At 36.6% G+C, this 16334-nt stretch overlaps 1 non-coding gene across 1 annotated transcript; it reads right to left on the minus strand.

Annotated features, from left to right (window-relative positions):
* Positions 1-14526: 14526 nt before the first annotated feature.
* LOC141669122 (small nucleolar RNA R71) lies at positions 14527-14633 on the minus strand. Its single transcript, XR_012553415.1, has one exon. It is a non-coding gene; the product is annotated as a small nucleolar RNA R71 (small nucleolar RNA).
* Between the last annotated feature and the right edge of the window lie 1701 nt (positions 14634-16334).

The following is a 16334-nucleotide window of genomic DNA, read 5'->3' on the forward strand; positions in this document are numbered from 1 at the left end:
GGAGAAAGTGGAGGGCAACTCGGTCAATCTATCCTTGAAGCAATTCAGACATCTATTTCACATGAAAAGATAGGTTTGACTGAGGATCGGGACTCGCGAATTCCCATTGCACCACCACTGACCTCTCTTGAAGAGGCTAGGGTGATTTTAACTGCAGGTACAGAAGATTAGCATCAAGAAGACTCCTCACAAGCAATTATATTGAGAGATACACAAGCACGTGAGTTGAGTGAATCAAACAAGAGAGATATTCAGGTGAGCGCACACACATACACAAAAACTGAAAATCTGTTAGCTCAAATTGCTGATCTCAAGGAACAACTTGCAAAAAGTCAGGCTGAAGCTCAATCATTCAAAGCACAAGTGGTTGAACGGTCTTCTTCTTCCACCTCTGTCAATAATCAGCTGGCTCTCATCAGGACTGAAATATCAGATTTGAAGACATCTGTTGTACCAAAGCTTAACTCAATCCAGGCATCTCCAACATTATCAGCTGACGACATTTCAAACTTCTGCTCTCTACATACAAGAATGACTTCTCTTGAAGACTTGGTTGAAATGAATCATTCACTAGATTTTTCCAGATTTCTGAAGATAGAGACGGGCATGGAACATCTGAATAAAGGGATGAAGCACCTGTACTACATGATCAAAAATTCTCACTGCCCTAATGAAGAACAAAGGACTTTCTTTGAAGGGCCGTCTGGTGGAGGCTCAGGCTCGGGAGGAGATGGAGGTCATGGAGGATCTAAGGGAAAGTCTGTAGAGAATTCCTCAACTAAGGGGGAGAAGAAAGGGGTAAGTGAAAAGGGAAAAGAAAAAGATTCATCTGCTGGAGGCACAGGGAAGCCTGATGATATCTACTATAGTGAAGAACAGGATGACTTTGATATTTGTGACGTTCCCACTGAACCAGTCTTGGAAGATAAAGATGGTTTCTTTGAAGCTGAGGAGGAAAGTGATTTTGGAGAATGGGAAGAGGAAGCTCCAGTGGATCCTCTGTTTGAGAAAGAGTTTCAGCAGCAACAGTTAAAGATGAAAAGAAAAGAAGCTGAACTCAAAAAGGTATCCCAGATCATTGACATGAGGAAAGACATCCAAAGAACAGAAACTCTTCAAAAGAAACGTCTTCATGACATTAAGGCTCAAGAAAGGAGAAGAGATGTCAGACTGAAGATTGGTGAAAAATGGGATGAAGCTAGGAGAGTACTTGATATGCCTCAGCTGAGCACAAACAATGATAGGCAGTTTCTACACCTTCTGGACAAGCTGGAGATCTCTAATCCAAACAATGACATGTACATGAATGCTATAAAAACTGAAGTCTCAAGGATCACAACTGCCTTTGACAGATCACTAAATGAGATGAGCATATTTGTATATTGTCAGAGTGAAGGATCTTTCAAGGTGTCACTTCATCTGTTTGAGAATAATTCTTTGTCAGAGATTTGGGTTCTTCTCAACAAAGTCAAAAGAAGCTCAGAATTGAATGAAGTTCTTCGAGAAAGGCTCAAAGAGTTTGCCAGCAGGGCTAGTCCTCAAGTGGTCAACAATCCTCATCAGGTAAGATTCTTTAAGTCTGACTGTCTTCAAATCTGCCAGCTCGATTCACAATCTCTTAACGACTACTCAGCTAAGCATCTGGTCTGGATGGAACATCACTTAAGAACTGCTGGATATTCATCCATGTTGAAAACTCAAGCAGCTGATTTGATTCAAGCTTATTGTGAAAAGAATATCAAAAGGTACAATCAGGTAAATAATAAGCTAGAAACAGTTGGAGTTCAACCAGTCAGGCCAGACAGCTTCACTTCAGAAAAGGATCGTGTCTTTGACAAGGAGTTACTTCAAGATTTGGAAGAAGGTGAAGAGTTGGAAGAAGGTGAATTCGGAAGGGAAGACAACTAAATTCAATTAGCTCAAAAATCAATGTAATATGATTAGAGCTTTATGAATCAAGATAGACTAATGTAGTTATATGTTCAGGCTAGAGGAACATCTATCTTGTATTCACTTGTAAATTTCTTTTGGAATCTGGAAAATGTTAAATATAATCCAGAACTTTTCTACTATTTACTTTGCATTACTGTCTATATCTTTTTCTTATTTGTTAGTTGAGTTATCCTCTAGGTATTTGTTGTTATTGTCTAACAAACAAATAGGGGGAGATTGAAAGGCATATGTCATAGCCTATTTGTTTATTCGAGGATTTAACTCAACTCAAATAAGGATGTAACAAGTAAATAGTGGTCCTATCGTCCGAGAGATCTCTCAAAGTAACATATGTCAAAGGATTAAGTAACATTGCTCATCTACAGTCTTGAGGACTTAATTCACTGGAAGAAGCTCAAGAAATTGATCAAGCCTCAGTGATATAAATAAAGATTGTGGATTTAATCAAGTGACAGAGATCTCGTCAGGGTATCAATTAATTACAAGGATTTAGTCTGAAGAAAATCAAGAGTATCAAGGTCAAGGCATGAAGAAACGTCACGGAAGTTAGTCACTCATGAACCAGACAGTACATCGAGTGTCAACATTGAAGTGGTGGAATTGATTCATAATTGACAGTGATTTTCAGTGATTTTTAGAAGAATGGTTGCTGCTCAAGATTGGTATTAATTCTCTATTAATTAATTAAGTCATATAATTTAATTAAGAGAATAAATTAAATCTGCAAAGATTAATTTATTAATTAATTGAATTAATTGATTAATTAATTCAGAATTATTATTTGATTAAAATCTGTTTTAATTCAGCAAGACAATCTTTTGTACTAATATGACAATCGGTATGACAATCAATAGTCATACCGAAAGTCTTGCTAGTTCATTCTGATTGTCTTGCTAGTTCTAAGGATAGTTCTACCGAAAGTCTTGCTGAGGTAATTGGATTGTCATGCCAGCTCTTTTCTCTCGGGTTGATTGATAAAAAGAAGCAGAAGCAGATCATTTCAAGAGCAAGCATTGAATATCAAATACTGAAGAACACAGAACAAAAGAAACCTGCAGAGAATTTATTGCAAATTCACAGATCATTTATTTCTAGTATTTATTGTTAAATCCAATCCACTAGAAATACCTTTCTTGTTCTTGTATAACTATCTAGCGGATCGAAATCCCTAGAACTTAATCTCAAATCACTTTTAGCATTTGATCTTTTTATTTCAAAAATAGAAAAAGTTCATGTCGAATTTATTCTAGATTTGTAATAATTGATTTGAGATTAATCCCTTGTAAACGATACCGTTTGTTGTAACACCTTTCAAGTTTAATAACAGTTTTATTTAACTTGAATTTTATTTCATTTTTATTCCACATTTTATTCTATTAAACGGTATTGTTTGTATTCAACCCCCCTTCTATAAACATATTGAGACCTAACACTGTTATATAGACATCTTCTTGAGTTGCTCTCCTTGTTTGAACTCTAGAAGAAGCATTACCAATGATGAGCTCAAAAGGGTGATCTTTAGTCCATGTTCTTTGCTGAGATAGATTAGATCTAGATGAAGAGGCCTCATTGTTGTCTTGATGTGTGACTAAGTTTTGACTAATAGAAACTCCCCCGAGTTTGTGAATCTTTGATTTGAGAAAAGGGAGCTTTCTGTAAGTGATCTATTCTGACTTTCAGCTTCTCTTAATGACCCGACGGATGGTGCACTTTGTGTTCCGATGGATGAAGCTGATTGTCTCCCGACGGATGAAGCATTTTACAACTCGACAGATGTTGAATTATGTGATTCATTAGTTGTAAATTTTACTGCATTATCCTTGTTCACTGTTTCTTGATCACTTTCATCATCACTATCATCACTAACCATTTCCACATTATTAAACTTGAGGCTTTCATGAGAATCTTCATCTTGCAGTCCTTCAATCTTTTTATCATCAAACACAACATGTATTGATTCCATAACAATGTTGGTTCTAAGATTGTAGACTCTATATGCTTTTTTCATTGCATATCCAACAAAAATTCCTTCATCTTCTTTAGCTTCAAACTTCCCATGTTGATGAGTTTGATTCCTCAAGATAAAACATTTGCAGCCAAAGACATGAAGAAAATTTAGGGTTGGTTTCTTGTTCTTGAAAAATTGGTAGGGTGTCATACACTTTGCTTGATTAATCAAGGAAATATTCTGAGTGTAGCAGGAAATATTCACAGCTTCAGCCCAAAAATATGTTGGTAACTTTGATTCTTCAAGCATTGTCCTTATAGCTTCAATAAGAGATCTGTTCTTTCTTTCCACTACTCCATTTTGTTGTGGAGTTCTTGGTGCAAAAAACTCATGCATTATCCCATTTTCTTCACAAAATGATCTCATCACAGAATTCTTGAACTCAGTTCCATATTCACTCCTGATTCTTCTTACTTTAAAATTAGGATGATTGTTGACTTGCCTTATGTGATTGATAATGATTTCACTAGCTTCATCTTTAGACTTTAGGAAATATGTCCAAGAGAACTTTGAGAAATCATCTACAATTACTAGGCAAAATCTTTTTCTTGAAATGGACAATACATTGACTGGTCCAATAAATCCATGTGTAGCAATTGCAAAGGTTCTTCAATTGTTGAATCAAGCTTCTTTCTGAATTATGCTTTAATCTGCTTTCCCTTTTGACAGGCATCACACAATCCATCCTTAGAAAACTCCACTTGAGGAATGCCTCTAACCAGTTCTTTCTTGACAAGGTCATTCATGGTCTCTAAGTTTAAATGGGATAGCTTCTTGTGCCATAGCCAACTTTCACCTTGACTTGTTTTGCTGAGAAGACAAGTGACAGATTCTGCATTAGATGAGTTGAAGTCACCTAGATAAACATTTCCTTTTCTCACTCCAGTGAGAACCACTTTGTTACTTCTTTTGTTTGTCACAACACAGGCTTCTGAATTGAAGGTGCCCTTATCACAAAGCTGGCTGATACTCAACAAGTTATGCTTGAGACCATCCACTAGGGCAACCTCTTCAATGATGACATCGTATTTTGAAATCAAGCCATATCCCGCAGTATAACCCTTGCTGTCATCTCCAAAAGTAATACTTGGGCCAGCTCTCTCCTTGAACTCTGTGAGCAGGGTAGAATCTCCATTCATGTGCCTTGAACAGCCACTATCCAGGTACCAAAGATTCTTTCTATTTCCCTGTACACATCAAAACCAAATCAAGTTGATTTTGGTACCCAAGTTTCCTTGGGTCCTGCATTGTTAGCTTTCTTCTTTGGTTTCTTAGGTTTGATCTCATTTGACTTGGGAATTTTAGATTCATCCTTAGTCATTTGAGTTGGACCTTTGAAACCAGTCATTAAAACATAATTATCATGCACATTTTAATTAACAGGAAAAGGCATGCTATTTGTAAACATGTTATTCCAGTAAGGCATGCTAAATGGCATTTGTGGCAGACTAAATGCAACATAATAAGGATTAGGTGCAAATGGCATATTAGCAAATTGTGCATTCATATTCTGAGCAGACATAGCATTCATAGGCATAGAAGGCATGGCATTCATGTTGGGAAAAGAAGAGGGTACAGATATAGGAGTAGGCATGGCAAGTTTTCAATTAACAGACAAATGCTTAACACTACCACACTTAACACATATTTTTCTTGGAGCATACTTATCAGGTGTGTAGTTGTTATGTTTGTTAATTCCTACTTTCCCATTTCTATTTTTTTTCCTTTTGGTTTCTGTTTTAACCTCAATCTTTTCTAATCTGTCATTCAATTGCTTGATGGACAAATGACCAACATTCACTTTCTTCTCCTTCTTCACTTTACTTGATTCTCCTGAAACAAAGTTTTTGGAAACGGATCCAAATTTTTCATTCTACTTGGCAAGTTTGGCTTTGCTCACAGGTTTGCTCACATCCGGTGGATGTGGCTCTTTGTCACTCGACGTATAATCCTTTTGATTATCCGAAAGATGATTCTCATCATCCATCGAGTCCACATCTGGTAGAAATCCTTCAACCAAATTGGATTCCAGCTTCTCCTTACTCTTTTTCCAGGCTGCATCAGAAAAGGACTAAATACCTTAAACTTTAGTGATTTGAGCATGAACATCTTTGGATGATTTCCATGCTTTAATCACTTCCTGTTCTCGTTCAAGCTGCTTCTTTAAAATCTCTTCTTTCTTCAAGGACTCAGTTAATTCATCCTTAGCAATCTTACACTCAATTCTCAATTTTTCAAATTCAATAAACTGAGACTCTAGCACATTATTCCTCTCACTTAAAAACAAATTATTTTCTTTAATTTTAGCAATTTCCTTAGTGAGGGACTTAAGTGTAACACGCAAGTGATATAATTCTGTAGACATGTCATTGATTGCATCATTACACTCAGCTTTAGATAAATGAGATAGGTTAGGGGTGATTACATGATTACTTGAAGAACTTGTTTCTGTTTCATCAGACTTGGCCATCAGGGCTAGATTAACATAGCTTACATCCTCATCTTCATCCAATTCATCAGCTGCCCAGTCATTTTCCTGTGTAATGAAAGCCCTTTCCTTTTGCTTGAGCAACTCAAAATATTTCTGTTTGTAATCAACAGGCTCAAACTTCTTTTTGCTGGAATCTGACTTTCTACACTCACTGGAAAAATGCCCTGCCAAGCCACATTTGAAACATTTGAATTTGGATTTATCCATCATGTTTCTACTTGGCTTGGTTGCTCCAAAGTTCTTTTTGAACTTGAGCTTGGCATATCTTCTGGAAAGGAATGCTAAATGCTCATCAATATCATCCATGTCATCTTGGCTAAAATGGTCTTCATTTTCAGCTACCAGCCCTTTTCCCTTATTCTCACAGACCTTTGAAGTAGACTCAACAACTTCTACCTTCATCTCTTTCTCTTTCTCTAACTAAGCAACCAGTACTATGGACCCTCCTTTCTCCATCCTCTCATCTTGCTCAATTTCAAGCTCATAAGTCTTCAGGATGCCATACAGTCTCTTCATGGTAAATTCCTTGTAATCCTGAGAATTTCTCAATGAGACTATCATTGGTTTGCACTCATTTTGAAGAGATCTAAGGAACTTGAGGTTAGAGTCTTTTGTTTGATAGACTCTTCCATGCAACTTCAGAGCATTTAGTAGTTTTTGAAACCTACTAAAGATATCAGTGAGAGACTCACTATCTTCACAATAGAAGTGCTCATATTGCTGAATTAGTAGCTGCATCTTATTCTCCCTTACTTGCTCAGTACCATCACAAATAATCTGGATAGTGTCCCAAACCTCCTTGGCTGTTTTGCAGTTAATGATGTTATCAAACATATCACCATCAACTTTATTGAAAAATATATTCATGGCCTTCTTGTCTTTCCTGACTTGCTCAATATCAGGATCTGACCATTCATGCCTAGGCTTAGGAATATATGGTTCATTGCCTGTTGCAGCTCTCATTGGTAGATGAGGACCTCTCTCTATGCAATCCATATAGGACTCATCTTGAGAAAGAAGATGTAGATGTATTTTCACATTCTAGTGGTGATAATTGTCTTTATCCAGAAAAGAGATTTTAACTCCAACATCCTTCTTGTTCATCTTGCTGTTTGTTGTGATCTTTACACTCTTTGTACTTCAAGAGCTTGCTCTGATACCAATTGTTATTCCCTAACAATACAACAAGAATTACAGAAGGGGGGTTTGAATGTAATTCTGGCCTCTTTCTAAGATTTATAAAAATGTTCTAACTCAATATATATAAGTGTTTGATTTGCAAGGTGCGGAATAAAGAATTGAGTAAATCAAACACTAAGTAATAAAAACACAAGTCTTTAAAAATTTCCGGTGGATTTGAAAGTATCCACCATATATATATATATATATATATATATATATATATATATAAGAACAGATAATATATCGGAGCAATTGAAGAAATTCTTACTCCAAATTGAGAGAGGGACACCAAGGCTAGTTATCAATTATAAGCCTCTAAATAAAGCCTTAAGATGGGTACGATACCCTATACCTAATAAAAAAGACCTTTTACAAAAATTAAGATCTTCCGTAATATTCTCCAAATTTGATTTAAAATCAGATTTTGACAGATTCAAATCCACCCAAAAGATAGATATAAAACCGCTTTTACGGTCCTATTCGGACAGTATGAATGAAATTTCCTTCCATTTGGAATCAAAACTGCCCTTAGCAAATTCCAAAGGATTATGAATGACATATTCAATGACTATTCTACATTATGTATAGTATATATTGATGATGTTCTAGTTTTTTCAGAATCTATTGAACAATAATTCAAACACCTTAAAACTTTCTGCCATGTATCTAGGAAAAATGGTTTAGTCATATCAAAATCCAAGATTTCCCTATTTCAAACTCGTGTAAGATTTCTTGGCCGCTACATATCAAAAGGAATAGTTACACCAATTGAAAGAGCCCTAACCTTTGCAACAAAATTTCCCGATAAAATCACAGATAAAACCCAACTCCAAAGATTTTTAGGAAGTCTCAACTATGTCCCAGACTTCTATCCAAACATCAATAGGATAGCTAAGCCCTTACATGACCTCCTTAAAACTAACCCCGTCCCTTGGTCATCTAAACATACCGAAATTGTTCGACAAATCAAAGCTCAGGTTCTAGAAATCCCTTGTCTACACCTTGCTGATCCAAATGCTTCTAAAGTAGTTGAAATAGATGCTTCTGAACATAAGAATTAACACAAAATATTAAAACATAAGAATTAACACAAAATATTAAAACATGATATAAACAAGAATGGGATTTGAAATTTCTTGGAAACACTTTTGATTATATAACTGAAAGTAATCTGCTAGTCTTTGTGTGCAATTTAGAAAACTTGAGAATAAACTTCGGAAATATGAACTGCTATCACTGGTACAAGATGTGTATATTATCTACTCTCTAATTTCAAGTGTATTTATTACTCTCTTCTTCCTCTTATTTATAGAAAAATGAGGAGTCTAATTTCTTGAAATAGCATCATTCTTTTTCTTGTAGTGGAGTTCTGCTTTCCCTGAGTGGACAACTTGACTTGAGTGGGAGCTCCTCTTTTTCTTAGTGGAGGGGCTGCTTTCCTGAGTGGGAGGCTGCTTTCTTCACAGGATTTAAAAATTTCAAGTGTATTTATTACTCTCTTCTTCCTCTTATTTATAGAAAAATGAGGAGTCTAATTTCTTGAAATAGCATCATTCTTTTTCTTGTAGTGGAGTTCTGCTTTCCCTGAGTGGACAACTTGACTTGAGTGGGAGCTCCTCTTTTTCTTAGTGGAGGGGCTGCTTTCCTGAGTGGGAGGCTGCTTTCTTCACAGGATTTTGAGTATGATTCCTCTTCCACCGAAAGTTGCTTTGTTTGGAGAATATTGCTGAGTTGGTCTCACTAGGAATCTTCTTTTGTGTCTTCTTTGTCTTCTTTTGAATAATGCTGAGTTAGTCTCAGTGGGAAGTGTCTTCTTTGTCTTCTTTTGTGTCCTCTGCTTATTTTACGAAGAAATGCCGATATAATGAAAACTAGATACAAAATTTAAATGTTGTACAATATTTTTTTAAGTACTTTTTACCATTTTACCCCTAATAATTTGGAGTAAAAAAGTATCTTTACAAACTGATTACAATAATGAAATAAAGAAAAACTAAACAATATGAAATGATGTAAATTTGCATGAAATTTTTGGGGGTATTTTGGACTTTTTTTTGAGATTTCAATCAGTGGAAACTACAGGGGAAAATATCCCGTGGCAGTCATCTTCGTTGTCATCTCCTAAATGAACCGGACTGCTGTCGTCGTCGGAATCATAAATTGAATTTGTGAGTTGAAGTAAGGATTCTTTGTATTGGCTTCTGGTTTTTGCTTGGGCTAATAATTCCGGGGCATTTAATTTTTGGGCAAAGAAAGTGGTAACTTCTTTGTTGGTAATAAAATTTTGACTTGATAACCATTTTTGAATGATCTCTTTGGAAATCTTTTGGTCTTCTTTGAAATTGCTCCACCATTTGACTTTAAAGGACCGAACAATACAAGACTGTATTTGGTTGAAATGAATTTTAAACTCCCAAGAACAGACCCATGGAAGAAAGAAATTTGAACATAACATTAAAAGAGGAGGAAAACGTCTTTCGTATTCCGTGGGTTTGATGTTTGTTTTGAACAGTTTTAGACATTCAGATGCAATTGGAGTAAGAATTTCTTCAATTGCTCCGAAGAAATCCCACCATTGAAGGAACCAAACAGGGAGTTCCCGAACTTGGATTTTGGTGTTGAAATAAAACAACCAGGAATGACTATTCTTCTGATTTTGAATAAAGAATGAATTATGCCATGCTTGCTGGTAATCCCAGTAGGAATATGAGGAGCAGTGGTTTAATTGTCTTTTGAAGTTTGAAGGAAAAATTTTTGGACGGTGGAGTTCTTGGCCCCATTGACTTGGATGGATGACCTTTTGTATTTGACATATTATGTATGAAGGTGTTGAGTGTTCTCTATCATGGGCGTTGTAAAAATATTTGAATGTGACCGATTCAGTAGACAACGGAATGGCTTGATAATAGTCATTATTTTTTGATAGATCCCAGGGTTTGAACATCCATCCTTTAGGGAAAACATTTGAAATTGCTAGGGAGGCATCGTCATTGTTAAATCCCCTTTCGACTGATACTATTTTTTGATGGTTTCTTTTGGTATAGTAATCAGAATTAGATTTTGAAAAGTTTGACTGGTTGACCACTACCTCCTGGTTTTGCATTTTTGGGGTATCAATTTCTAATTTTGACATAGGTCTCTGAGGAACTAAGAGGGTTGGGTTTTGAAAACTGACTGTTTGTGTAGTTTGAAAGGGAGTATTTGTAGGTTGGTTGGAAGAAGTGTTTTGTTGGGTAACTTTAATTGATTTTTCTGAAGAGCTTTGGGAGGCTGTTGAGGGATTTTGGATATTGAGGCCATGGGCTTTGATGGTTTGAAGGGATATAAATAATTTATTGTCTTCTTCATCTGCAATTACCTTATCGATCCAGGATGTGGTCGGTTTTCCTGAAGAAGTACTCGCTTTGCTTTGTTGAGTGACCGGGAGTTGTCCGGGAAAGGCTGGGGTTTTTCCCCCACCTCTGCCTTTTCGAGGCATGAGACTATCTGTTTTGTAGAAACTCATGTGTCAGGAAATCAGGGACACAGTTCTTATCTCCCTTAATGTGTTCAATATCAAAATCAAAAATGCTTAATAATGCTTGCCATCTGGCGAAAATTTGTTTTGATGCAATATTTTGGACATCTTTTTGTAAAACCTCTTTTGCAGATTTACAATCGACTCTAAGGAGAAATTTTTGATTTAATAAATCACTCTGAAATTTTGTAATACATAAAACAATTGAAAGTATTTCCTTTTTTATAGTAGAATAATTTCTTTGACAATCATTCCAATGTGCAGATATAAAATGGGCTATTTGTTCTTTACCATTGACTACTTGTTTTAGTATACCGCCGTATCCTAACTCAGAAGCATCTGTTTCAACTACTTTAGAAGCATTTGGATCAACAAGGTGTAGACAAGGGATTTCTAGAACCTGAGCTTTGATTTGTCGAACAATTTCGGTATGTTCAGATGATCAAGGGACGAGGTTAGTTTTAAGGCGGTCATGTAAGGGCTTGGCTATCCTATTGATGTTTGGATAGAAGTCCAGGACATAGTTGAGACTTCCTAAAAATCTTTGGAGTTGGGTTTTATCTGTGATTTTATCAGGAAATTTTGTTGCAAAGGTTAGGGCTCTTTCAATTGGTGTAACTGTTCCTTTTGATATGTAGTTTCCACTGATTGAAATCTCAAAAAAAAGAAGAAAAAAGAAAAGAAAAGAAAAAAGTCCAAAATACCCCCAAAAATTTCATGCAAATTTACATCATTTCATATTGTTTAGTTTTCCTTTATTTCATTATTATAATCAGTTTGTAAAGATACTTTTTTACTCCAAATTATTAGGGGTAAAACGATAAAAAGTACTTAAAAAAATATTGTACAACATTTAAATTTTGTATCTAGTTTTCATTATATCAGCATTTCTCCGTAAAATAAGCAGAGGACACAAAAGAAGACAAAGAAGACACTTCCCACTGAGACTAACTCAACATTTTCAAAAGAAGACAAAGAAGACACAAAAGAAGATTCCCACTGAGACCAACTAAACAATATTCTCCAAAAAGGCAACTTTCGGTGGAAGTGGAATCATACTCAAAATCCTGTGAAGAAAGCAGCCTCCCACTCAGGAAAGCAGCCCCTCCACTAAGAAAAAGAGGACCTCCTACTCAAGTCAAGCTGTCCACTCAGGAAAGCAGAACTTCACTATAAGAAAAAGAATGATGCTGTTTCAAAAAATTAGACTCCTCATCCTTCTATAGAAAAGAGGAAGAAGAGAGTAATAAACACACTTGAAATTAGAGAGCAGATAATATACACATCTTGTACCAGTGATAACAGTTCATATTTACGAAGTTTATTCTCAAGTTTTCTTAAATTGTACACAAAGACTAGAAGATTTCTTTCAGTTATATAATCAAAAGTGTTTCCAAGTATATATATATATATATATATCGATTTGAGAACTCTTTGAAGCTCAAATTGGCTCACAGCTGCTTTACAAGTTGAACAAAACAAACTGCAGAGAAATTCTTGACAAGTACATATTTTTCTATTTCTCTTCTAAATGTGTTTGCTTAGTTGTTTGTTCTACTAGCTACACTTTGTTTATATATTACCAAGTTTACATGGTAATAAGACAGGTTAATAAAACAAAACCTATCAAGTCTAACTCCATGCTGCTTCATTACTCTATTCCAGCATCTTTAAAAATCTTCATAACTTGCATAGAAATGGTAATGCTTCTTTGTTCTCAATTTCCAGCGAACAGGATGCCATATTCCTTTTGCAAACACCCAACGCATGTGACTGTGTTGTCACTGTCAACATATATTTGAATTAATCATCCATCAGGTACATTCTTGTTATCTGTCGGGTAGCTTGTTGATCATCTGTCGGGTAGCTTTGTTGATCATCCGTCGGGTAGCTATTTGACACTTGACTCCATTTCACTTATGCAGAATTATAAGACATCTTATATTTACAATTAATCAACCTATTCTGCATATCTACTAGTAGTCAACATGACTCATATGCTACTACATAATCTTCGTAAAGTTGTTTGCATAAATGTGCTACAATACTTATTATTACATAAGCTACTCACTCGATGGATATCAAATCATCATCCGTCGGGACTATATTGAATCATCTGTCGGGACTATATTTGATCATCCGTCGAGTGCTACAAAATTCACTAAGTTAAATCTACTAATCCGTCGAGTGCTACAAAATTCACAACATATTCCTAACAATAGATAACTTGTTCTTAAACCGTTATGTTGTCAAATTCTATAGACATATAGGGTCTCAATATAATTGGTGTCTATTCAGCTTCTATCTCTTTTGTGGATGTCTGGTAGTATGGTACTCGTGCAATGAAAGTTGGCGTTTATCAGTTTCGTGTTATCTGATTAGTGTCATCACCATTGCATGCTAAGGTTATGAACAATAAGGCTCTTGAATGAAGTATTTATTGAAGTTACAATCCCATGTTTGTCATACTTATTAATTCAATCAATCTTATTCTCGTAGTTATAATTATTAGTTTAATTCTTAGTTATAAACAACCTCAATGCGTTATCGTCTTAGCATTGAATAATAACCATACATTGTTGCTTAAGTGCGTGAATTAATTAGTTAACCAATAGAGTCTCTGTGGGAATGAACTAGAAAAGATTCTATACTACTTGTGAACTTGTATACTTGCGTGTATTATTAGCGCGTGTTTAGCGACTAACAAGTTTTTGGCGCCGCTGCCGGGGACTGCAGTGTTAATTGATAGTTTATGTGCTTTCCATCAGTGGTCGTTAAAGTTCATTGACTCGAACATTGTTAATTATCTGTTTCCTTGTCTTATTTCAGGTACTCTAGCGAGGGTGTATGCATACGCGTTCGCATACTCGTAAGAGAACACTGGATAAAGCAGAGGAAGAAGTTGTGGTAGTTCGTAAGGAAGTTTTTGAGGAAGAAAAGAAGGTAGAAGAAGAAAAGAAATTCGAAGAACCAGTTGTAGTAGCGATGGGAGATCAAGCGGAAAATCCAAAGGCTTTGATGGACTATTCTCAGCCTAAGATTAATGACATTCAGTCAAGCATCATCAGACCGACCATCAGGGCTAACACTTTTGAGATCAAGTCAAACATGATTCAGATGATACAGAACTCAGTTCAATTCGGGGGTTCTCCTACTGAAGACCCCAACATGCACATATAGGATTTCATTGAGATCTGTGACACTTTCAAATTTAATGATGTGACTGAAGATGCTATCAAGCTACACCTGTTCCCATTCTCTCTGAGGGACAAGGCTAAGTGCTGGTTACACTCTCTGCCAGCAGGATCTATCACCACTTGGGAGAATCTTGCACAAAAGTTTCTCACTAAATTCTTCCCCATGGCGAAGACTGCTGCAATCAGGAATGCTCTTACCCAGTTTGCTCAGCAAATAGGGGAATCTCTGTGTGAGGCTTGTGATCAATATAAGGAGATGATAAGGAAGTGCCCACACCATGGCATGCCTGATTGGATGATTATTAATTGCTTCCACAATGGATTGGGTGCTACTTCTAGACCTATGCTTGATGCAGCATCAGGAGGAGCCTTGTGGGCTAAGAGCTATGATGAAGCTTATGAACTTATTAAACTAATGGCTGCTAATGAGTAACAAAATCCTTCCCAGAGACTGACTCACGGAAAAGTCGCAGGAATTCTGGAGTTGGACGTAACTACTGCTATCGCTGCCCAACTTAAGGCTTTAATGATGAAGGTGGACACTTTGGCTAATTATAGAGTAAATCAAATCGCTAGTGTCTGTGAGCTTTGTGCTGTGCCCATGAGACTGACCAGTGTGCAATTTCTAATGAATCAGCTCAGTTCGTGAGCAACTTCCAGCGATCGCAGCAACTAGTGCCAGCCACCTATCATCCCAACAACCGCAATCATCCTAATTTCAGTTGGAGCAATGCTTAGAATGCGGTTCAACAGCCTTATCAGTAGTACCCAGCTAAACTGTACAACCCCCCTGGTTTTTAGCAACCACAGTATGCACCTAACAGAAACTCCAGCTGCAACAAGCCAATGAAAAATCTGAATTAGAGGAGTTAAAGCTTATGTGCAAGAGTCAAGCTGTTTCTATCAAGACCTTGGAAAATCAAATTGGGAAAATTGCCAATGCCTTTCTAAATCGTCAGTCTGGTACATTACCTAGTGATACTGAAGTGCCAGGAAAGAGGGAACCTAAGGAGCAGGTAAAGACAATCAATTTAAGGTATGGAAAGGTTGCGAATCCCGAACAAACTCAAGAGTTGACTGAAGAAGTTGGGGCTGAGAAAGAAGTAGTGCAGTAGGACGAAGAACTGGAACCAAGGAAGACTACTGTTGAGCATACTCCGCCTGAGGGTAAAACAGGGGAGAAACAGATCTATCCTCCACTGCCTTTTCTCAAGCGGCTGCAGAAGAAAAAGCTGGACAAGCAATATGAGAAGTTTCTGGACATGTTCAAGAAACTTCATATCAACATACCTTTCGCCGAGGCTCTCGAACAGATGCCTAGTTATGCAAAGTTTATGAAAGGTATTTTCTCTCGACAGGTGAAGCTAGATAATTTAGAGACAGTCATTCTCACGGAGGAATACAGTGCTATGCTGCAACATAAGTTGCCTTCGAAGCTTAAAGATCCAGGAAGCTTCACTATTCCATGTATTATTGGAAAAATGTCTTTTCACTTGTCCATTTGGTACTTTTGCCTTCAGACGAGTTTCTTTTGGTCTGTGTGGGACGCAAGCCACATTTCAGAGATGTATGATGGCCATCTTTTCTGAAATGATTGGCCAGAATATGGAGGTGTTCATGGATGACTTCTCATTCTTTGGCGATTCTTTTGATGAATGCTTGTAAAATCTTGGACATGTTCTCAAGAGGTGTGTTGAGACCAATCTGGTTCTCAATTGGGAAAAATGTCACTTTATAGTGCGACAGGGCATCAATCTCGGGCACAAAGTTTCTAGTAAGTGTCTTGAGGTGGATAAGGCCAAGGTGGGAGTCATTGAGAATCTTCCTCCACCTATCTCTGTTAAGGGAATTCAAAGTTTTCTTGGTCATGCGGGTTTCTACAGGCATTTCATCAAAGACTTCTTGAAAATTTCAAAGCCATTGTGCAATCTGTTAGAGAAAGATGTTCCTTTCAAGTTTGATGATGAGTGTCTTGCAGCTTTTGAG

The sequence above is a fragment of the Apium graveolens genome, chromosome 6 (assembly GCF_009905375.1).
Source record: "Apium graveolens cultivar Ventura chromosome 6, ASM990537v1, whole genome shotgun sequence".
Lineage (NCBI taxonomy): Eukaryota > Viridiplantae > Streptophyta > Magnoliopsida > Apiales > Apiaceae > Apium > Apium graveolens.